Below are 25,455 nucleotides of genomic sequence, written 5' to 3'. Positions count from 1 at the left end.
TGAACACAGCAGGCCAAGCAGCATCTCAAGAGCACAAAAGCTGACGTTTCAGGCCTAGACCCTTCATCAGAGAGGGGGATGGGGAGAGGGTTCTGAAATAAATAGGGAGAGGGGGGAGGCGGACCGAAGATGGTTAGAGGAGAAGATAGGTGGAGAGGAGTGTACAAGAGAGTTGCAGTGGGAGAGAGATTCCCTGAGGTTGGTCCGGAGGGAGGAGGGTAACTTCTTCAGGTTAGGCATCCCTGGAAGAGGCTTCGCAGTGAGGTTAAAATTGTGATCAGAGATAATGGGAACTGCAGATGCTGGAGAATCTGAGATAACAAAGTGTGAAGCTGGATGAACACCTTAAAAAAATGAGCTCACTGTGAATAATCACTAAAAGAGAGAGCCCTCTGTAAATAAACCCTAAAACACACAGCACCTTGTAACTAAACCCTAAAACACAAAGGGTCCAGAAAGTAATCCCTAAAAAGCAGAGCTCACTGAAAATAAACTTTAGAAACAGACACTCATGTGACAAACCCTGAAGCAATGCAAGACATGCAAGTTCTTCATTTGACATTGGAAATGGTCTAATAACAATTGCTCATGAACTTTCAAGATCGCGTGAACATTTTGCATCAGAATGGTTGACGTATAAATTGCCAATGATGCGAATGCACTATTTTTGTCATCTAGCTCCAGCATCAGACATTCCCAGGACAAATGTAGCATCATCATTACTAAATACGTTACCTGTTAGCTAATGCAACAAATATAGTGAAAAGATCAGTTTGGTTGGTAAGGATACTTTGACTAAAGTAGGGCTCTGTCTGTACTAGGCTTCCATAACTTATATACAGGCAATTAACTTACAGTCTGCACAGAAAAAAAGCAAAGAATTGCGAGCGTAATCTCCAAAGTCACAGACTTCCATGCAGTAAAAGTGGATTTGATGTATTCAATTGCTTTAAAATTGCTCATTTTAAAAAAAATTACGAGAGCCATGCAGGATGTTGGATAATGACTCAATGATGGAGGAAATCCTGCCATGCAATGCTACACTGATAACAGCTTGAGCAAGAACTATAACCTTGGCAAGCAGTAAGATGATGTGGAAGTGAGAAAAATATAATTGTAACTGAGGAAAAATAATACTTTTGTTGCAAACAAAAACAAGTCCCTACATCTCAAGTACTGTAATAAGGGAAGAAAAGAAAATCATTTCTTAGTATAACAGTAAACACTGTTTCTTTTTCTCCAGATGCTGCAAGACCCGCTGAGTGCTTCCAGCAATTTCTGTTTGTATTTCAAACTTCCAGCATCTGTAGCATTTGACTTTGCCTTGTATAAATAACTGCAAAGCAGGGGTTTTTGCACAGGGAATGACAAACATTTAAGCAGGTTTGTAAAGTAGTGTGTAAGCAGATTTAGAAATATTGGTTGCAAAATTCTGCCGCACAGCACACACATTTTAAGTATTATGAGCACCATTTCTGCTTCAAAATCAGACCCAGTCTGCACACATGCAATTCTGGTCTGGTCTCACGAGGTGCAGTTTTGGTGAGATTATTAGCATTGGCGCTGGATGTATGCATACTGAGCAGATTGCAATGACTGTCAGTGGGTAACACTGATTTGAGTATAACTATATCATTTTTAGTCCCCGAATGGTTCAGCTTATCTTTTCTTCTCCACTGCTGTAAATGTATTCAACAAGCAGGTCATCCCACAAGTGGTCTTTAAAAAAATCAACAACCCTTTCTGGTCATTTTCTGATTTATTTTGATCAAGTTAGTCATAATTTTTGCAGATATGTATTTCAATTTAAATTTAGTGATTTCTGCACTTCGAGGTGTGGCATGTGGTGAGGACTGGAAAAGATTTTTTTCATACCATTCACTAGTTACAGGTATTGCAGTTTCTATACCATCTTGACTTATGACCAGTGTGACATTGACAATGAGTAGCAGGGATGTAAGTGTGCAGCTAATTTCTTAGGAAAGATAGGGAGTTGAGTCTTTAGCTTTCAACCTATCAGTAACTCAGGTGCTGCAAAGTTGCACTAGAGTGGCAGATCTATGGTTCAGCACAGGTAGAATCCATGGAGAAAGCTGAATTCTCCTTCAAATGTGACCAACCGTTCTGACTCCATGTTCTGCCTCCTCATTAGGTTGTTTTTTAGTGGCTTATTTGGTGGAGTGAGAGAGAAAGCAGCCATTTTCTGATGTAACAAGAAGAATTTTGTGGTGTAAGTATGATGTAGTTTGTTATATCTCTGCAACTATTTGCAGGTTACAAGAATAAGCTCTACATTTCTATGAAAGCAGATGGGAGCCTTGGGTCTGTCTCCCATAAAATCATACTTTCCTCTTCCCCAAATTTCTCATGACATTACCACAGCAAGTGGTGCATATTGAGATTACAATCAAATAGTAACCCTTTCAAACCTATGTACAAAGTGGCCTACAGTCTGGGAATGAGGGTTTCAATTTCATCATCCTGCTCTTCCATCACTGACTCACGTGACGAGTATCAGAAAGGAAGCAGGCTCAAGTTTAAGGCTCTGATGAGGGGAGGGAGGAAACCAAGAGGTACATGTTCTCACCATCTGCAGCCTGTCTATAAGAAAGTTCGGGTGTTGAGGGGAAGTGGGATGCGAGGAGGAGGCTACGAGCATTTTATCATCTTTGACACACTCAACCTCACTCCCTGTTGGTCTGAATGTCTCCTAAGTTGGGGCAAGGACACACAGTTGTGCCTGCTCTGCTTGCGAACTTCTACAGCCTCCAGTTGTGAGCCACCTGTCCTGCAAGAGACAGGCAAGTCTGACTTTGTGGTGAAATCTGTTTGAGTATCACGGTTGTCATGCCAGCTGTGAGACTCGCAAGAGTGCTAACTGTGCAAGGGTGAGGTGAAGTTCTGAAGGTGAGATAAAAGCTATAATCAATGAAAATTGTTGGTAAATGAGTGAATTGAGCAATGTGTGAAGCTAGTGGTGATAGCAGAAACAGCCTTTGAAGATACACTTATAGGCTGGTTATTCATCTTCTTCCTCCACATTTCTTTTCTTAATTCATTCATGGGATGAGGGTGTCGTTGGCTAAGCAGCATTTATTGCCCATCCCTAATTGCCCAGAGGGCAGTTCAGAGTCAATCACTTTATGGACTCACATGCGGACCAGACCAGGTAAGGATGGCAATTTCCTTCCTTAAAGGACATTAGTGAGCCGGGTGGTTTTTTTTCTGACAATCAACAATGGATTAATGGTCATCATTTGATTCTTAATTCCAGATATTTCATTGAATTCAAATTCCACCATCTGTTGTGGCGGGATTCAAACTCAGGTCCCCAGAATGTTATCTGGGTCTCTGGATTAACAGTCCAGCGATAATAACAAGAAGTCATTGCCTCCCCTTAAATTCATCCACGTGCTTAGGCCTACATCGACCACAGCAACTGTCTGCCTTCACTGCCTTTGCAATGACTGTCCTGAGGGCCTCCTGATAGCCTTACATATGGAAATTCTCCCCTCCTGTACCAAGACTTCTAGTGCTGTATTGGGGAAACTTTGCTGCCAAATTTGTCCCTGTTCTGCCATAGTTACCCTTCTGAAGTCAAGCATTCTTCATGAGCAACCCCCAGCATCAGCTCCACTCAAACGCATGATGCTTGAAGATGTGCAGGCTGGCTTTCAGTAGTGGAGGCTAGCTTGAATTCATGTCAGCTTATGACGTTACACTCACCATTCAGGTGGGCATCCGTTCATCTGTATGCTTACTGCTGGCTGCATGCTATAACTATATAAATCAGCAATGTGTAGGAGGTTTGTTCGCAATGGACATGGCCCCTCCTAACATTTTCAGGCCTTATCAAATTTTCTGACCAAAATGTGGGGACTTCATCTTTTGATTTTTGAGAGTTATGTCACAGTTGAGCCTGAGGCAGTCACATGATACATATTTTCTGCATAACAGATTATGAGACTGTTGCAGCTGTGCTTAATCTGCAGCTAGGAATACTGGTAAATGCTGAAAACTGCTATGAGCAATGCCACAGGAAATATGAGAAGCTTCTGAAAAATTAAGATATAAGAAAAAACTTATTTACTTCCACAATTTCAATGCACACATTTCCTTTCCGGCACACATCATGGGCAGCTTCAAGGAAACCCCATCTCATAGAACATAGAACGTAGAAAAGTACCGCACAGTACAGGCCCTTCTAATCCCTAATATTTCCTAGCCTGCATCTCCTAATATTTCCAGCATTTGTGTCCCACACTGTCTGATCTGTTTGAAGGTTCAGGAGAGTGTCTGCCTGCTCAAGTCCACTCCATGGATTTGAACACAAAATCTGGGCTGATATCTCAAACGCAATACACATCACTGTGCAGTAGCCACCAGGGCACAGTCATATATATATGGCAAGCAGGCATGCAATTTCCAAATGGAGAATCCTCATTTTAATCCATTGCTTTTGCTGAAGATTCACCAGAAAAGGTTCATGCAATTAGGGTTCCTTGAATTAAATTACACAGATTAAAAAAAAGACAGGAAGTCTGAAAAACTGGAATAAAAATCAGAAAATATTGCAAATGTACAGCATTTGAAGAAAAACAGATTTCTATATTGAATAACTCAAGAAAGATTGCTCTCAGACATAACATAGCTCTCTCTTTCAAAGATAATGGGAACTGCAGATGCTGGAGATTCCAAGATAATAAAATGTGAGGCTGGATGAACACAGCAGGCCAAGCAGCATCTCAGGAGCACAAAAGCTGACGTTTCGGGCCTAGACCCTTCATCAGAGAGGGGGATGGGGGGAGGGAACTGGAATAAATAGGGAGAGAAGGGGAGGCGGACCGAAGATGGAGAGTAAAGAAGATAGGTGGAGAGGGTGTAGGTGGGGAGGTAGGGAGGGGATAGGTCAGTCCAGGGAAGACGGACAGGTCAAGGAGGTGGGATGAGGTTAGTAGGTAGCTGGGGGTGCGGCTTGGGGTGGGAGGAAGGGATGGGTGAGAGGAAGAACCGGTTAGGGAGGCAGAGACAGGTTGGACTGGTTTTGGGATGCAGTGGGTGGGGGGGAAGAGCTGGGCTGGTTGTGTGGTGCAGTGGGGGGAGGGGATGAACTGGGCTGGTTTAGGGATGCAGTGGGGGAAGGGGAGATTTTGAAACTGGTGAAGTCCACATTGATACCATATGGCTGCAGGGTTCCCAGGCGGAATATGAGTTGCTGTTCCTGCAACCTTCGGGTGGCATCATTGTGGCAGTGCAGGAGGCCCATGATGGACATGTCATCAAGAGAATGGGAGGGGGAGTGGAAATGGTTTGCGACTGGGAGGTGCAGTTGTTTGTTGCGAACTGAGCGGAGGTGTTCTGCAAAGCGGTCCCCAAGCCTCCGCTTGGTTTCCCCAATGTAGAGAAAGCCGCACCGGGTACAGTGGATGCAGTATACCACATTGGCAGATGTGCAGGTGAACCTCTGCTTAATGTGGAATGTCATCTTGGGGCCTGGGATGGGGGTGAGGGAGGAGGTGTGGGGACAAGTGTAGCATTTCCTGCGGTTGCAGGGGAAGGTGCCGGGTGTGGTGGGGTTGGAGGGCAGTGTGGAGCGAACAAGGGAGTCACGGAGAGAGTGGTCTCTCCGGAAAGCAGACAGGGGTGGGGATGGAAAAATGTCTTGGGTGGTGGGGTCGGATTGTAAATGGCGGAAGTGTCGGAGGATAATGCGTTGTATCCGGAGGTTGGTAGGGTGGTGTGTGAGAACGAGGGGGATCCTCTTGGGGCGGTTGTGGCGGGGGCGGGGTGTGAGGGATGTGTCGCGGGAAATGCGGGAGACGCGGTCAAGGGCGTTCTCAATCACCGTGGGGGGGAAGTTGCGGTCCTTAAAGAACTTGGACATCTGGGATGTGCGGGAGTGGAATGTCTTATCGTGGGAGCAGATGCGGCGGAGGCGGAGGAATTGGGAATAGGGGATGGAGTTTTTGCAGGAGGGTGGGTGGGAGGAGGTGTATTCTAGGTAGCTGTGGGAGTCGGTGGGCTTGAAATGGACATCAGTTACAAGCTGGTTGCCTGAGATGGAGACTGAGAGGTCCAGGAAGGTGAGGGATGTGCTGGAGATGGCCCAGGTGAACTGAAGGTTGGGGTGGAAGGTGTTGGTGAAGTGGATGAACTGTTCGAGCTCCTCTGGGGAGGAGCTCGAACAGTTCATCCACTTCACCAACACCTTCCACCCCAACCTTCAGTTCACCTGGGCCATCTCCAGCACATCCCTCACCTTCCTGGACCTCTCAGTCTCCATCTCAGGCAACCAGCTTGTAACTGATGTCCATTTCAAGCCCACCGACTCCCACAGCTACCTAGAATACACCTCCTCCCACCCACCCTCCTGCAAAAACTCCATCCCCTATTCCCAATTCCTCCGCCTCCGCCGCATCTGCTCCCACGATAAGACATTCCACTCCCGCACATCCCAGATGTCCAAGTTCTTTAAGGACCGCAACTTCCCCCCCACGGTGATTGAGAACGCCCTTGACCGCGTCTCCCGCATTTCCCGCGACACATCCCTCACACCCCGCCCCCGCCACAACCGCCCCAAGAGGATCCCCCTCGTTCTCACACACCACCCTACCAACCTCCGGATACAACGCATTATCCTCCGACACTTCCGCCATTTACAATCCGACCCCACCACCCAAGACATTTTTCCATCCCCACCCCTGTCTGCTTTCCGGAGAGACCACTCTCTCCGTGACTCCCTTGTTCGCTCCACACTGCCCTCCAACCCCACCACACCCGGCACCTTCCCCTGCAACCGCAGGAAATGCTACACTTGTCCCCACACCTCCTCCCTCACCCCCATCCCAGGCCCCAAGATGACATTCCACATTAAGCAGAGGTTCACCTGCACATCTGCCAATGTGGTATACTGCATCCACTGTACCCGGTGCGGCTTTCTCTACATTGGGGAAACCAAGCGGAGGCTTGGGGACCGCTTTGCAGAACACCTCCGCTCAGTTCGCAACAAACAACTGCACCTCCCAGTCGCAAACCATTTCCACTCCCCCTCCCATTCTCTTGATGACATGTCCATCATGGGCCTCCTGCACTGCCACAATGATGCCACCCGAAGGTTGCAGGAACAGCAACTCATATTCCGCCTGGGAACCCTGCAGCCATATGGTATCAATGTGGACTTCACCAGTTTCAAAATCTCCCCTTCCCCCACTGCATCCCTAAACCAGCCCAGTTCATCCCCTCCCCCCACTGCACCACACAACCAGCCCAGCTCTTCCCCCCCACCCACTGCATCCCAAAACCAGTCCAACCTGTCTCTGCCTCCCTAACCGGTTCTTCCTCTCACCCATCCCTTCCTCCCACCCCAAGCCGCACCCCCAGCTACCTACTAACCTCATCCCACCTCCTTGACCTGTCCGTCTTCCCTGGACTGACCTATCCCCTCCCTACCTCCCCACCTACACCCTCTCCACCTATCTTCTTTACTCTCCATCTTCGGTCCGCCTCCCCTTCTCTCTCTTTCAAATCCTGATTGACCTGTCTTGCATTTTCAGTTTCTATTTTCCAACTACATTGCACTGCTGATTTAAATAGGTATATGCAATGAGTTGAACTTAAGAGTTATACAGTGCTTTTAACTGTCCGAAGGTAATTTACGGGAGTATAATTAGAAATGAATGAACATCAAGACAAAGGGATAGATATTAGGAATGACAATCAAAAACTCTGTCACAAAAGTAGCTATTTTGAAGCCCACACATTTTATATGTAGTGCTGACAAAAGTCAGATCTCAGACACGTTTTAAATCACTAATAACTCATGGTAATACAGACATAAAAGGCAGTGTTATTTTTGATCAGTTTCCTTTATTTAATAGTGCCAATTGAGACTCCAGCATTAAGTATCTAAAAATGAACAAATAGATGCATAACAGAAAGATGAGAGAAGCACTGGTAAACTTGCAGATTCTATTTTCATTTAGTCTGTCCAGATATCCTTGACGCCAAATAGAAAGTTAACAGTGCTACAGCTACGGTGATTTCAGGAGCTTGTTGTCTTTTAAATGGGCATTATAAAACCAATAAATGATGAAAGACCTTGCTTCTTTAATTACAGTTCTCTGTGTTCGGATTCAACCCTCTGTGGGGAAAAGAATTCTGCTGAGCAGCAGAGTGGTACTTTGCTTCACATCAGTCTGTAACAGATGGCATGTTATGTTGGTGCACCAGAAAAAAAACTGAACACCTTACAGCATTTGATGCCTTTTATCATACATCCGCCAGTTAATGCACTTCTGTCAATTAATGAAAGACAGAAGTGAGACTGCATCTTATTCCTGTAAAGGCAACATTCAGTTATGTACGAGGACTTGTGACATTTCACAATGTATCACATCCAAACTAAAATTTGCAGTTCAAAAATAAATACCTGGAAAAAGTTAATAAAATACACAAAATGTGAACGAAAAAAAAAATCAACATTAATCTAGAGTTTCCGGATTGGCACAGGATATTCTTTGTCAATAATGGATCAGTATTACAAATACAATACTGACACGATTCAAGATTCTAATTATCCACATTTCTGCAAAAGTAGCTTGTTATTCCTCACTGATTATTTTCACAAAATTACAGTTCCAGAAACTTGAAAAACGTTTTTACAATGCCCACAAAACATGTCAAAATTTGAGAAGGAACCCCTATTGGCCAATCAACCATGTACGGCTTGTCATCAGAGAATAATTGTGATTTGACATATGCACATTCCAACAGCCTTTACTGGATTACAATCAGAAATGAGCACCCAAGGGAGTCTCTGAAGCCAGGATGATATAAGTACTTAAATAAAACAAAGAACTACAGACGCTGGAAATCTGAAACATAAACAGAAATTGCCGGAGAAACTCAGTAACGCTGGCAGCATTTGGGGAGGGTAAGCAGAATTACCATTTTGGGTCCAGTGGATCCCTGAAGGGTTACTGGGCCTGAAACTTTAACTATGCTTTCTCTCCACAGATGCTGCAGGACCTGCTGAGTTTCTCCAGCAATTTCCATTTTTGTTGCTGTAAGCAGTTGTCGTGCCTATTTTATTAACAATGCTAGTGGTTCAGACAACATATGGCAATACGGCCATGCAGAAAGAAACTGCAAACGTAAACTGTCGAGAGGTTCCCAGTAGGAGGGAACCAACATTCACTCTGTATTTGTATATGTTGCCCATTGAGCAGATACACTGGGGCTAATTTGGGATGCAGAGTTTCCGTTTTCCAGACAGCATGTGGCATATTGTCCAAGATACGTGCACACACTTCTGAAGGGAAGTGCACAGAATGTCATTTTGGTAAAAGAAGCTTATGCAGGAGCATGTAATGACTACCAGCAGCATGGAAAGAAGTAAGCTAAAGTGTGAATCTGTGAGCAATGCTGATTTGATACCAACATTGCCATCTTCAAATGGTATTCTCCAATACCTTGTCACACAGCTGAGAATGAGATTAAAGGGAAAGAAAGACCACCTGACCAAACACCAACATTGTCTAAAGGGATCATGAGCTGCTTAAAGTTGGTTACCAGAATGCTTCTTCTGGTTACCGTTACAATTGCACATGTTTTTAGAAATTTCTATTCTTGGCTAGAGTCTGAATATTCTTCAGGACATCGTCAAGATGGTTGGTACTGAAGTGGTTTTTAATCATTTTTAATCTTGTGCCAATAGAAGTCTCTTCTACTAAGGCAACCTTATAGATCTTCCTTAGGAAACTAAATATGACCATGAGAATGAGATGTGGTCACAAGAAGCAGAACAAGCTGCTGGAAGGCAAGAAGCAGGAAAAGAGGAGTTCTCAGGAGCAGGCCAAATCCCACAGGGGGCTTCAAGGTGAAATTCTAATTCTCCAATTTTAGCAAAGGCTAACGAATGAGATGGTTTTGCTCATGACTGAGATTTGGCAATTGCAGCCGCCATAAGTGCAATTTGAAAGTAGGGCAAAAGAATGATTGCTGGTACCTGGGCTTGACTTCAAACTGTACCATATTTGTCTGGGCTGCCTTAGTTTCAAGGAACAATAAAGTGAAACATGAGGAATGGAAGCATGAATGCTGTCATCCTCAGAGAGGATGGCAGGTCTGAGTTCTTGGGAATCACTACCATTTTTTAGAATCACAGCTCAGCAATCCTTCTGATCTTTTGGAGAATAGACAATTAGATAACATAGATATACAGTGCAAAAACAGGCCACTCAGACCAATAGGTCTATATCTACATATGCTTCTTTCAACCTCAAGTCATCCTGATCAAATGCTACTGACGTAACCCTCTGTTCCTATCTCCCACATGTGGTTTACTAGCTTCCCCTAAAGCCTAAAGTATTCCCTTTGATACCCACGTTTGACATTCTCTCTGCTTTCTGGGTCAAGCAATTTCTTCTAAGTTGCCCATTTGATTTCTTGGCAATTACCTGATATTGATTGTTCTCTAGTTTTGCTCTCCCCAACAATGGAAACACCTTTTCTGTCTCTAGACTACAAAGTGAATGGACTGCTGAGATGCCCTGAAATCGCTTTGCATAACAGTATGCAGGGTCACAAGACAGCATGATTAACTTCTATTGAAGCTATTTGTGCTGCAACTGGAACTAAGACACGGGCATCAAATTTGCAACATGGTTGGTTCTGCAAGTATGTTGATAGAGGTGACCCCCCATCTCCAAACTGGACAGAATGGGTTCTCAGCTCTTTACAATGGCCTAAGCCAAATTGGTGGAGGGTTTTTCCCTGTTCCTTGCATTCTGCAGCAACTTGCAGGTTCTACAATAATGTGGTTACATATACAGCTACGCACATCAATATTCTTATATAGCCTAACCCATCAAAATCCTCATCCCACTCCTCTGCAAGAACTGATTTGACCCTCAGGAAAGCAGATACCTGAATTATTGTTTCAGAGGCTGGCTGTTATGGTCTCATGCCAACGTCAATTATCCTAACCATTAAAAAAACTACAGTTATTAGTCTCTGAGCAAGTGAGCAACAAGGCATATAATGTCTTTAACATGGTAAAGTATCCTATGGTGCTTCCCAAGTGAGTTATCAAACAAAAGGTGATATCAAACCACATGCTTGGGAAAATAGATAGACTCTGAGACATGTCTTAAATGTGGAGACAGAAAAGGACAATTGGATCTTTAGCTTTACAGGAAGCATTTGTAAGATTTTGGGGAAAAGTTGGGGTCGGGGCTCTAAGTGAATCTCTCAACAGCCAGTGCATAGCAAATGAGCTAAATTTCTCCTTCTATGTTGGGACCATTCTAAGATTCAATATAATAGTAGGGTAAATAATGGGGTACCAGCAGATGTGTGTGTTTAGGTTTTCAAAGATATTCGATAAGGAGTCACACAGATTGTTAATGCACAAGATAAAGGTTCATGGAGTTTGGGATAATACATTTGCATGCACAGGTTGCTTAACAGACAGAAAGCAAAGTATGAATCAAGAGCACTTTTTCAAGTTGTCAGGCTGTAACTTATGTCCAGGAGGATCAGTGCTGGGACCTCCGTTATTTACAATTTATATTAATGACTTAAATGCATCCTAGTTTGTTGATGACACAAAGTTAGGCATAAATGTAAGCTGAGATAATGGGAACTGCAGATGCTGGAGAATTCCAAGATAATAAAGTGTGAGGCTGGATGAGCACAGCAGGCCAAGCAGCATCTCAGGAGCACAAAAGCTGACGTTTCGGGCCTAGACCCTTCATCAGAGAGGGGGATGGGGAGAGGGAACTGGAATAAGTAGGGAGAGAGGGGGAGGCGGACCGAAGATGGAGAGTAAAGAAGATAGGTGGAGAGAGTATAGGTGGGGAGGTAGAGAGGGGATAGGTCAGTCCAGGGAAGACGGACAGGTCAAGGAGGTGGGATGAGGTTAGTAGGTAGATGGGGGTGCAGCTTGGGGTGGGAGGAAGGGATGGGTGAGAGGAAGAACCGGTTAGGGAGGCAGAGACAGGTTGGACTGGTTTTGGGATGCAGTGGGTGGGGGGGAAGAGCTGGGCTGGTTGTGTGGTGCAGTGGGGGGAGGGGACGAACTGGGCTGGTTTAGGGATGCAGTAGGGGAAGGGGAGATTTTGAAACTGGTGAAGTCCACATTGATACCATTAGGCTGCAGGGTTCCCAGGCAGAATATGAGTTGCTGTTCCTGCAACCTTCGGGTGGCATCATTGTGGCACTGCAGGAGGCCCATGATGGACATGTCATCTAGAGAATGGGAGGGGGAGTGGAAATGGTTTGCGACTGGGAGGTGCAGTTGTTTGTTGCGAACTGAGCGGAGGTGTTCTGCAAAGCGGTCTCCAAGCCTCCGCTTGGTTTCCCCAATGTAGAGGAAGCCGCACCGGGTACAATGGATGCAGTATACCACATTGGCAGATGTGCAGGTGAACCTCTGCTTAATGTGGAATGTGATCTTGGGGCCTGGGATAGGGGTGAGGGAGGAGGTGTGGGGACAAGTGTAGCATTTCCTGCGGTTGCAGGGGAAGGTGCCGGGTGTGGTGGGGTTGGAGGGCAGTGTGGAGCGAACAAGGGAGTCACAGAGAGAGTGGTCTCTCCGGAAAGCAGACACGGGTGGGGATGGAAAAATGTCTTGGGTGGTGGGGTCGGATTGTAAATGGCGAAAGTGTCGGAGGATGATGCGTTGTATCCGGAGGTTGGTAGGGTGGTGTGTGAGAACGAGGGGGATCCTCTTAGGGCGGTTGTGGCGCGGGCGGGGTGTGAGGGATGTGTTGCGGGAAATACGGGAGACGCGGTCAAGGGCATTCTCGATCACTGTGGGGGCAAGTTGCGGTCCTTAAAGAACTTGGACACCTGGGATGTGCGGGAGTGGAATGTCTTATCGTGGGAGCAGATGCGGCGGAGGCGGAGGAATTGGGAATAGGGGATGGAATTTTTGCAGGAGGGTGGGTGGGAGGAGGTGTATTCTAGGTAGCTGTGGGAGTCGGTGGGCTTGAAATGGACATCAGTGACAAGCTGGTTGCCTGAGATGGAGACTGAGAGGTCCAGGAAGGTGAGGGATGTGCTGGAGATGGCCCAGGTGAACTGAAGGTTGGGGTGGAAGGTGTTGGTGAAGTGGATGAACTGTTCGAGCTCCTCTGGGGAGCAAGAGGCGGCGCCGATACAGTCATCAATGTACCGGAGGAAGAGGTGGGGTTTTGGGCCTGTGTAGGTGCGGAAGAGGGACTGTTCCACGTAACCTACAAAGAGGCAGGCATAGCTGGGGCCCATGTGGCCTCCGCTACAACCCCAACCTCACCATCAAACCCGCAGACAAGGGTGGCGCAGTGGTAGTATGGCGCACTGACCTCTACATCGCCGAGGCCAGACGCCAACTCTCCGACACCACCTCCTACCGCCCCCTCAATCATGACCCCACACCCGAGCACCAAACCATCATCTCCAACACCATTCACGACCTCATCACCTCAGGGGACCTCCCACCCACAGCCTCCAACCTCATTGTTCCCCAACCCCGCACGGCCCGTTTCTATCTCCTTCCCAAAATCCACAAACCTGCCTGCCCTGGTCGACCCATCGTCTCAGCCTGCTCCTGCCCCACCGAACTCATCTCCACCTATCTGGACTCCATTTTCTCCCCTTTGGTCCAGGAACTCCCCACCTACGTCCATGACACCACCCACGCCCTCCACCTCCTCCAGGACTTCCAATTCCCTGGCCCCCACACCTCATATTCACCATGGACATCCAGTCCCTATACACTTGCATTCCGCATGCAGATGGCCTCAAGGCCCTCCGCTTCTTCCTGTCCCGCAGACCCGACCAGTCCCCCTCCACCGACACTCTCATCCGCCTAGCTGAACTCGTCCTCACCCTCAACAACTTCTCTTTTGACTCCTCCCACTTCCTACAGACTAAGGGGGTGGCCATGGGCACCCGCATGGGCCCCAGCTATGCCTGCCTCTTTGCAGGTTACGTGGAACAGTCCCTCTTCCGCACCTACACAGGCCCAAAACCCCACCTCTTCCTCCGGTACATTGATGACTGTATTGGCGCCGCCTCTTGCTCCCCAGAGGAGCTCGAACAGTTCATCCACTTCACCAACACCTTCCACCCCAACCTTCAGTTCACCTGGGCCATCTCCAGCACATCCCTCACCTTCCTGGACCTCTCAGTCTCCATCTCAGGCAACCAGCTTGTCACTGATGTCCATTTCAAGCCCACCGACTCCCACAGCTACCTAGAATACACCTCCTCCCACCCACCCTCCTGCAAAAATTCCATCCCCTATTCCCAATTCCTCCGCCTCCGCCGCATCTGCTCCCACGATAAGACATTCCACTCCCGCACATCCCAGATGTCCAAGTTCTTTAAGGACCGCAACTTTCCCCCCCACAGTGATCGAGAACGCCCTTGACCGCATCTCCCGTATTTCCTGCAACACATCCCTCACACCCCGCCCGCGCCACAACCGCCCTAAGAGGATCCCCCTCATTCTCACACACCACCCTACCAAGCTCCGGATACAACGCATCATCCTCCGACACGTCCGCCATTTACAATCCGATCCCACCACCCAAGACATTTTTCCACCCCCACCCCTGTCTGCTTTCCGGAGAGACCACTCTCTCCGTGACTCCCTTGTTCGCTCCACACTGCCCTCCAACCCCACCACACCCGGCACCTTCCCCTGCAACCGCAGGAAATGCTACACTTGCCCCCACACCTCCTCCCTCACCCCTATCCCAGGCCCCAAGATGACATTCCACATTAAGCAGAGGTTCACCTGCACATCTGCCAATATGGTATACTGCATCCACTGTACCCGGTGTGGCTTCCTCTACATTGGGGAAACCAAGCGGAGGCTTGGGGACCGCTTTGCAGAACAACTCCGCTCAGTTCGCAACAAACAACTGCACCTCCCAGTCGCAAACCATTCCACTCCCCCTCCCGTTCTCTAGATGACATGTCCATCATGGGCCTCCTGCACTGCCACAATGATGCCACCCGAAGGTTGCAGGAACAGCAACTCATATTCTGCCTGGGAACCCTGCAGCCTAATGGTATCAATGTGGACTTCACCAGTTTCAAAATCTCCCCTTCCCCTACTGCATCCCTAAACCAGCCCAGTTCGTCCCCTCCCCCCACTGCACCACACAACCAGTCCAGCTCTTCCCCCCCCACCCACTGCATCCCAAAACCAGTCCAACCTGTCTCTGCCTCCCTAGCCGGTTCTTCCTCTCACCCATCCCTTCCTCCCACCTCAAGCCGCACCCCCATCTACCTACTAACCTCATCCCACCTCCTTGACCTGTCTGTCTTCCCTGGACTGACCTATCCCCTCCCTACCTCCCCACCTATACTCTCTCCACCTATTTTCTTTACTCTCCATCTTCGGTCCGCCTCCCCCTCTCTCCCTATTTATTCCAGAACCCTCACCCTATCCCCCTCTCTGATGAAGGGTCTAGGCCCGAAATGTCAGCTTTTGTGCTCCTGAGATGCTGCTTGGCCTGCTGTGCTCATCCAGCCTCATACTTTATTATCATAAATATAAGCTGCTGTGAGGAGTAAACAAAGAGATTGCAAAGAAAAATTGACAGGTTAAGTGAGTTGGCACCAAGGTAACAGATGGAATCTGATATGTGAGAATATTTTCATGTTAAGAATAGAAAAGCAGACTATTTTTGAGAGGTACGAAACTTGTAAATGCTAATCTTCAGAGTGGTTTTGGTGCAGCTGTATAAAAAACACAAAAAACTATATGCAGGTACAGCCAAGCAATCAGGAAGGGAAATGGCATGGTGGCCTATTGTTGTAAGAGCACTGCAACACAAAAATAAAAAAAAAACTTGCTGAACTGTACAGATCTTTGGTAAGACCACACCTCGAGTGCTGTTGCAGTTCTATTCTCCACATATAAAGGTTAGACTTATCTAGAATTTTAAAAAAAACTACTTGATCAGAGATCTTTCTGTCCATGACAATATTAATATAATTGACTACCACACACTTTGGGTAGAGATCATGTCCTTTTTGGACTTGATAGACACCCACTATCATGCTGTTTGTCATCACCCCTGTGTTAAATTGGATGGATCCAGATCAAAACATGGATTCCAAGAGGAATTGCAGGTTTCAATAATAGTGTTGCATTACATTACACAATCTGCAACTTCATAGTCTGGCAGATTTCTCACTCTACCATTGCCATCAATCTAGGAGACCAGCTGCAATTATGTAAAGCACAAAATGAGAAATAAGACACTGCAGATGCTGGTAATCTAAAAGTAAAACAGCAAATGTTGGAAACATTCAGCAAATCTGGCAGCAGTAACTGAGACAGGAACAATGTTTCTCTTAAGGAGAAAAATGTCCTGGTAAGTTCAGGACAAATCGAATCAGACTATTTTTAATCAACATGCGTGGAGGACTTGTTGAAGTGCTATCAGGAGTCATTTATTCACAAATAGTCTGCTCACCAGTGCTCAGTTTGGGTTCTGTTAGGACCACTCAGTTCCTGCCCTTGTGGTAACTGCAGTCCAAATGGACAAACGAGCTGAGTCCCAGAAGTGAATTAAGGGTAACTCTCTTTGACATCAAGGCAGTATTCAATTTGTTGTGGCATCAAGGAATTGTAGTAAAGTTGAAATCAGTAGGAATGAGAGAAAACTCCACTTGCTGGTGTCAAGCTTAGCACAAAGGAAGATCATTGTAGCTGTTGGAGGATGAGCATCTACACTCTAGAACATTGATACAGGAGCTCCTCAGCATAATGTCCTAGGCCTAGCCACTCTCGATAGCCTCATTGCTGATCTTCTTTCCATTATAAATGGAGAAGATGTTTGTTGAATATTGCCCAGTGCATATTTGTAACACCTCATATAACAAAGCTAGTTATGCCCTCATGCTGTAAGAGTTGGACTGCATGCGAGCTTCAGTTGCAAAGTGGCAGGTGACATTTGTGCTTCACGGTCACTAGCTTTAACACAAGAGTCCAATCATCTCTGTTTGATAATAGTAGCAGTAGCATTGCTGAATCCCCACCATCAGCATCCTGAGGCTCACCATAAACCAGAAACACAATGGATAAGTCAGAAAAATATTGTTGCTATAAGTGCAGATCAAAGTCTGGGAATTATGTGGTGAGTGACTCACATCCTGACGTTCCAAAGCTTGTCCACCATGTACAAGACACAAGCCTCATGATGGATTAATCTCCTGGTGGCTGGATGAATGCAGCTTGAACACTCATGTTGACACCATTGAGGATAAAGTCATCCACTGGGAAGGCACTTCATTAACACCTGAAACACACACTCCCTTTCAACAGTAGTGTACCATAGCTGCGTTGTATACCATCTATAAGATTAGCTTGCCAAAGCCTCTTTAATAGCACCTCCAAAGCTGCTGACTCAACCAAACTAAAGAGACAAGGCGAGAAACATCATGTACCCCTCACAATCACTTGGAAATAAATTGCTGTTCTTTTATATTCATGGGGATTAAAATCTTGAACACACTCTCTACGAGCATGATGGGAGCACTTTCATGGCACGAATTGCGATAGTTTAAGATAGCTCAACAGTAATTATGGACAGTCAATAAATATTGGTCTTTCTTCCAATGTTAACATCTGCAAATGGATAATGAAAACAACCTAGAGCTTTGACTACTATGGAGTCAACGGTAAGTAGTACAATATGCTTGCAGAGAAATGAATAAGTGTAGAATGTTTTTGAACTACCCAGTGTAGGCAAAATGTTATGTTTTAGATTCCAAACAAACATGCAAAGAAATTAACAATAAACCAGCTGATTATTCTCAATCACTTCATGATTGGAGATTGTGCAATCAAGCATCATCCAATCTCTTATACCGCAGAAATGCTAACTGGATTTGAATTTGATCATTCAGCAATGCTTTCCGGGTCACAGAGTTATTCACTAATACATAGGTTGCATAATGTGATTTATGCAGCAGATCTGAATATTAGTTCTGGCGTTTGACCTATTTGTGGCACTAACGCAAAGTAATTAAGTTTGAAGCTGCTGTCTTTTTTATGAGGCTAGTGGAGAAATTCAGCTCATCAATAACATTAGCTGCAGCTAAGCGAAAGTTGTCATCATCTTGAAAATACATCAATTTTTCGGAAGAAAACACAATCATAACATTGCTAAACAGTCATTATTGCTTCAAATGCTCCTTCTTATTCTGCACATTGCTGCAAATGAACAATTTGAAGCAATGTTTTCCTCAAAATGGCGAAGACAGGACTTTTTCCATCCACTTCAAGAAAAATGATGCCAATATTCAGCAAATTAACCAAATGCGTTCCTTTCCTGACAGATGTCCCACCTCCTGAAGTTTTATTTTGTTTCGATGAAAATCAAAATGGCATTGTGCCATCTTGAAGCTCAGCAAAAATGACAGCAAGGAGATGTCTCAAGAAAGCCCCAAACATTTTTAACATTTTTGAGATCATGTTCTTTGCATTTGGTAACTAATAATATAAAATCAGCAAGATAACAAAGGACTCGAACAAAATGGCTCCTGGGGCTTGGGACATTGCAGTACCCTGGTTAAATTTTCAATGCTGAATTTAGTGGAATTGAATTAAATACATTAATATACAGCACTCATCAGATAAAATGACACATCAGAAAAAAAACTCGTTGGGCTAAATAAACTATTTTATGGCATTTCAGTTTAAGCAACATAATTATGCCTCACGGGCTTACAAAACCTAAGCTTAGTGTTTCCCAGCTACAGTTTCTTGATCTTTGTAATCCCCTCCTGTTCAGTGCTGTCCTGCTTGTTCGGTTTTGGCTGTTCAGCTTGGATTGTTAATTCAAATATGAACTGTGTTCACATGCATGATTCCCAACACACCACCATTCCCAGTTCGATATTTATAGCTAGCAGTTCATTATATTGGGAACCTTGCATCCTTCAGCTCTGCAGTTGAGGGCAAGGTCTCAGAATATCAGGAAAATATGCAACCGTCAGAAATACAAAATGATAAATTCAGACTTTTTCCACTGAGAATTGCCTTTCTGTGAAACTGGTACACTCTTCTCAACAGACTGCAGTGCTGTGCTTACCTTAATTATTTTCCCAAACACTGTCTATCATCAGCAAAGGTCATATGTGTTCCAAATCAATGCTTAAATGACAGGAGAGTCACTCTTGGCTACTAGGATCTGCATTCCCAAATGAACAATTGTAAGCTTGTGAAAAAAGGAACACTTCACCATTCTTTTTCTCGCATTGTAAGAATTGCCGCCTGGATTAAAGTTCTCCCACAAAAACAGGAATTAATTTGAAACATTACTGAATGATAGCAAGCTTCAAACCCAGGAATCAATCAGACAATGGAATAATCCAAATGAGATGCGTATCATGTGGTCTGATTGATGGAGATTAATTAGGGAAGAATGGGCCCAGCTGTAAACCAGCAGCTGACATGCTTTCAACTTTTCAAATAAAGCAAAGTGAAGTCGCTTCACTAATGAGCTAATCAGTCATTGAGATATCAATATACTTAATCCAGAAAAAGTACAAAGAAAATGAATTTGATTGCATTAGTTGAAAGTAGAAGAACGGCAAACTTTAAATTCTTCAGCAAAGTAAATGTTTCGGTCTCATCACATCTCAACTACTTTGCTGTAATTATGGAAGGTGACACGGCTCCTCTTGTGGAAGGTAATGCGTCTGAAGGAGTCAATGATCATGTTACATTGACTGTGCCGATTTTATTGATGTCTTACACAGTCCAAGGGTGGAGACAAGGGATTCTGTTTAGACTTCAGAGGGAGCAGGTGTATTGTAACAGCACTCCAAGGCCTGGGTAATTCTGCCTGAATACATATGGTTATCCTTAGTGATTTCACACATCAAGTCTTTCTGTTAATGGATTCTTGCGACAGATTGGTAGTGTCTCTATCTCTGATCCAGGAATTCAGAGTTCAAGTCCTACCTACTCTGAAGACATGTAGCAACATCTCTGAGAAGATTGAAATAAAATATTGAAACTCTTATTATTTAAAAACAGTGCCTCTTGAATTTATACTCGATCATTAATCATTGAATACGCTGAAGACAAAGCAAAAACAAAGGGGATGGGTGCCAGTTAAATACCTAAAACAATACTTACTGAGTACTCCATACTGGTAGAGCTGAGAAATACCATGAGGTACCAGAAATCGTCCTGAGAAAATACCACATGGATGCAGCAGGGAACCATGAAAAAAGTGAAATCCAGAAAATTCAAGCAAGTTACCATTTTAAGAAGGTTATCATTTTAAAAATCCACAGTCAACATTTGAAACATGATTACCAAATGAGACAGCGGCAGCCACCGTAGTATCGAAGAGACAGATTTAGCATTCTAAAGGCAAAAAGTTCATTCAGAAGCTGGTAGGAAGTGCTGGGGCTAGAGTTTGGGCTAGGGAACGAGAGAAAAGCCAGCCATACTTGAGAAGCTTTAATGAATAAGGCAGTAGGAAGAAGCAAACATCAGCTCCAGGAGGTAATATTGAGCTTCAAGAGAGAAAATTAAATAACTTTATTAAAAACTGTGCAAGAACCAGTAAGGGAGTATGAGTAAGAATTTTTACCTCTCGCAATGAACATCCTATTTAATGAGTCTTCAACCTTCAAATATCCTGGGTCTTTTCCTACTTGATTGTCATCTGGTGGTGAGGGTTTTTGGAAACTCTTTGAAAGAAAGCAAAGTTTGTGTTCATGAGAAAATAGAAAGCCTACTGAAAAGTCAGGGACAGTCTTAAAGTCATGAAGTATTTTCACATCTTCAAATATCTCTGTCCAGTGCTATATTATAAATGTAGATGCGCCTTTATTACAACAATTAATCATAGGAATCTGTCCTTTAAAGGTAAATTGGCTCTTACATTGTCCAGCCTCATGTATTTGTTCATATGCATTGTAGTGTTTGTTTTTCATTGGGGAAAGGACCATAATGCAATGAAACATGTCCCATTGGCCTGTGTTATAATCTTTTCTACTGTAATGTAAATGGCTCTGGCTGATTTTAAAAAAACTGGTCTTGACATTTGATAAAATTTATCCATTTGCTCCCCATTCAGTGGCTGACAAATATTCAGTTTTGGAAGTGAAATGTGCAACATCTATTCTCTTGTTCTCAGATAGTAGTCTATTGTTTGGACAGTACAGACGTTCTGAATGCTGAATTTCAAGTGCTCGTGAATTTCAGCACAGTCGGTATTCCATTTATCTGAGATAGAATAGCAATTTCTAAAAGTTGTATACAGATTCTCTCCTTCATGTTTCTGGTTTGTTGACTCAAGCTAATAGGATCACAAGTGTTACAACTTTTTTTCACATGACCGAATGCAGTTTTTCACAATATCAGTGATATGGAGCCTGTTATTAAATGGTGGTAGTTTTATTTCATTTCCCTAAGGAGTGTAAAATATTTTCCATTGGCAGTCCATAGAATCTGAGGACTAATCATAGTGGATGTGGAAAATACTGGGGGGGGGCATAAGTGATATCTGAGGAGGCCTGGGCAAATATGGGTTGGGGGTCATGATGTTTAAGGGCTTTAAACACTGGGGGTTCAACTACGGTCTTGGAGAACTGAGGCAGCCCTTCAAACTAGTTCACCTCTGCACTATGACACTTCATTCATTCCAACTCAGCCAACAAACTGCACTGCAGATCCTGTCCATTGTGAAAGGACAAGAATAGCATGTAAAGTCACAGAGTCAGAGTCATGCAACATGGAAACAGACTCTTCAGTCCAACTCATCCAAGCTGACCAAGTTTCCCAAACTAAGCTTGTTCCACTTGTCTACCTTTGGCCAATATCCCCCTTAGCATTTCTTACCCATGTACCTGTCCAAATGTCTTTTAAATGTTGTAACTACCTGAATCTACCACCTTCTATGGTAGTTCATTCCACACACCCTCTGTGTGAAAACATTGCCCCTCAGGTCCATTTTAAATCTCTCTCCTCTCACCTTAAAAACATGCCCTCCAGTTTTGAACTTCCCAACCCTAGGAAAGAGACCTTTAATACATACCTTACCTATACCTCTTATGATTTTATAAGCTACTATAAGGTCATCACCCAAACTCCTACCCTCCAGAGAAAAAAAATGTCCTGGCCTATCCAGCCTCTCCTTAGAACTCAAACCCTCCAGACCCAGCAATATCCTGATCAATCTTTTCTGAACCCTCGCCAATTTATTTTTAATAATATCCTTCCTATAGTAGGGTGTCCAGAACAGTACACAGTACTCCAAAAGTGGACTCACCAATGTTCTGTACAAGCTCAACATGACGTCTCAGCTCCTATACTCAATGGGCTGCAATGAAGGCAAGTGGGCTAAATGCCTCCTTAACAACACTGCCTACCTGTGATGTAACTTTCAAAGAACTATGCACCTGGAGCCACTCTGTATGCAGGGCTTTCCCAAGCTCAAAGGAAGATTTAGCTCATGGAATTTAATAGACGTTCTGAAATTTTGCTTCATTTACTAGTAAAGGCAGAATATTTCTTTTAGGAATACGAGTGGGAGAACCTATAATAGATGTATTTGTGATGCCTCTGAAAAGAATGGTCTTTGTGGACTAAGTGTGTAATTTTATTTTTATTCCAGATTTTTAAACCATTCTCAACATTCTCTTCACCATCATTAATTAGGCTGTCTGATGTGTTACATTGACTATAGCGTTGCAGGCACCTGAATGAGAAAAGTTCTTTATATTTGAATGTTAAGTATATAATCACGGAATTTATCCACACGTACACTATTGTTTATGCTAGAGTTTGTTTACATCTAAATCAATACCAAGAAGAAATAAAATAAAAATACTCCAGTCAGGAAAAGCGTGTTCTAAAAGGTACAGCTGATGCAAGTGCAATATCTAATATCCACTCCCATCTGATAACCAGTTAGTTCATCTCATTGGGCTCAGAGAGAAGGCTGACAGGAAAATGCAGAATAGGCTGCAAATTAACTCCAACATAATGGGTATAAGCATCGCACATGAAATAGATTTCGGGCAGTCTTATTACAGTTTCTTATTGACCTAGGCTCACGGTATAAAATTGTCCTTAAAAGATAATTCCAAACAGGGAGGTTGACAAGGCAAATGTAAAAAAAATATACACCACACGCTTCTATATTCAAGATGCTCATGATGTTTGAACTGAAGCAAGGTGTTGCAGACGAATAATGGTCATCAATTTGAAACATTAACTCTGTTTCTCTCTCCATTGATGTCACTAGACCTGCTGAGTCTCCCTTGCACTTTCGATTTTAATTTCAAAATACAGGGAACTTTGTTCAGCATCCAATTGCAATTGGAATACTTCATACTGGAATGAGCTGCTTAAAAACAACTTGTTTCATTTGATGCACAGACATCCTTCATTTTTCACGGTTGCAAAACAGTACCTATTTATAATTTGTGAAACATAAGATTATTGCAGGTTGTCAGGGAAAAAACCCATCAGGTTCAGTAATATCTTTTAAGGAAGGAAGTCTGCCATCCTTACCTATTCTGGCCTATATGTGACTCCAGACCAAAGCAATGTGGTTGACTTTTAACTGGCCTCTGGGCAATTAGGGTATAAATGCTGGTCCAGCCAGTGATGGCCACATGCCATGAATGAATAATTTTTAAAGAAAGTCTGCAGCAAAAAGGAAATGTAAAAGGCCCCAGCTGGTGACGTTGATCTCTTATCACAAGTAATATTCAGAAGCAGCTGAGGATGAAAAGGAAATAAATTCAATGTTACATCCCAAACAGAGAAAATTATATTTTCAGTCGTGTTTGTGATGCTTTATCGGAACTGTATCATTATCAACATATTTTTCTTTATACCTGAAGTTATTTATTGAAATGAGATCATAACCGCTATCTATAACTAAATTAATGTCTCTAGCACATTTTGTCCAACAAATTACAAAATTTATGCAGCTCATTTGCAAGTTCACTGATGACACCTCTGTAGTGGGACAGATATCTAATGACGAGTCAAAATACAGATGGGTGACAGAGGGCTTGGTGACATGGTGCTTTGAAAACAATCTCTCTCTCAACACTGGCAAAATTAAAGAGCTGAACATTGACTTCAGAAATAAAGGAAGAGAACACCCTCCCCCCACAATTTATATCAATGGAACTGTGGTTGGGAGAGGGAAGAGCATCAAGTTCGTGGGAGTGACGGTAACTGATGACTTGGCCTGAACTTGAACGGATGTGGACCTGGGTGTGAATGAACTGAATGTTGGTGGATTCAGTAAAGTGGGGGGGTGAGGGTGGGGTGGAGAAAGAAAGACAAACAGAAGGTGAGGGAAAAGGAGCCACAGATACCCAATGTAGGCTGGCAGGCTTCAATTTGAACCTCCTGATTTTGATCTTGCAGCTACCTGAGAAATGGTTGTGGGCCTCAGGCAGTGAGAAACTTGGGTTATGCAGCCATCTTTGTTGGGTGACAACATTCTGAGGGACGCATGCGCATACACTAGCCTATTGGGGGGCAGGTGGTAACAGTATACAGACGTAGACTTCCTTCGTGATGGGTGGAGAATTGATACAGAAACCTGGCACATCTTGTGACCAGAAGTGGTATGAATGAGGTGGGTAGACAGAACGTCTTACAAGGTTTTCCACTTGGTAAACTCAAACTAAACATCTAATTGGAATCTAACAGTCACACTATTTTATGTAACTGGAAATATCATTGGATTTTGAACATGGAATGAAAGACACCATTCACTGTAAAGAGAAACTATGGAAATGTGGGGACTATGGGATAAGATTTGAATACCCATCTGTCCTGAATAGGCATCCGCATTGTCACAGAGGGAACAGGCCATTCAGCTGCACCGTGTCTGGGAAGGGATTTGCTTTATCGTTCAACCTGCTGAGGCACCAGAGAGTTCAGACTGGAGAGAGACCATTTAAATGTCACGATTGTGGAAATCCTTCTGAAGTTCAGGGATCTGATGTCCCTGATGAGAGCCCATTTATGGGTTCCTAATGTGAGACTGGATTCAGTACATTATGTCAAAGTAATAAATAATAAAAAAGAGCGACAAAGTGGGTCAGCGGTTAGCACTACAGCCTCACAGTGCCAGGACCCAGGTTTGATTCCACCTCAGGCGACTGACTATGTGGAATTTACACATTCTCCCCGTGTCTGCGTGGGTTTCCGCCCAGGGTCCAAAGATGTGCAGGTTAGGTAGATTGGCCATGCTAAATTGCCCGTAGTGTTGAGGGGTGTGTAGATTAGGTGGGTTATAGGGGGACGAGTCTGGGTGGGATGTTCTGCGGTTCGGTGTGGACTTGTTAGGCCAAAGGGCCTGTTTCCACACTGCAGGGATTCTATGATTCTTCTGATTCTATGACTTCCCACTTAAGTGCAACAGTCAAGAAGGCATAACAATGCCTCTTCTTCCT

General features: G+C 44.3%; 1 protein-coding gene across 9 annotated transcripts in view; it reads right to left on the bottom strand.

The window, feature by feature from the left end:
• Positions 1-25,455, bottom strand: part of LOC125464774 (serine/arginine repetitive matrix protein 3-like) — a 693,195-nt gene that overhangs the window by 283,823 nt on the left and 383,917 nt on the right. For 7 of the 9 annotated variants that reach the window (XM_059655503.1, XM_059655504.1, XM_059655501.1 and 4 more), the window contains one exon: positions 20,616-20,715. The exons of the other annotated variants lie outside the window; for them this stretch is intronic. The gene's annotated coding sequence lies outside the window, so the exon portion shown is untranslated. The remainder of the gene's footprint in view (positions 1-20,615; positions 20,716-25,455) is intronic. 9 annotated transcript variants of the gene reach the window in all.

Source organism: Stegostoma tigrinum, chromosome 27 (genome assembly GCF_030684315.1).
Source record: "Stegostoma tigrinum isolate sSteTig4 chromosome 27, sSteTig4.hap1, whole genome shotgun sequence".
Classification (NCBI taxonomy): Eukaryota; Metazoa; Chordata; class Chondrichthyes; order Orectolobiformes; family Stegostomatidae; genus Stegostoma; species Stegostoma tigrinum.
Note: the sequence above shows the minus strand (reverse complement) of the source record. Positions and strands in the feature narration are given on the sequence as shown.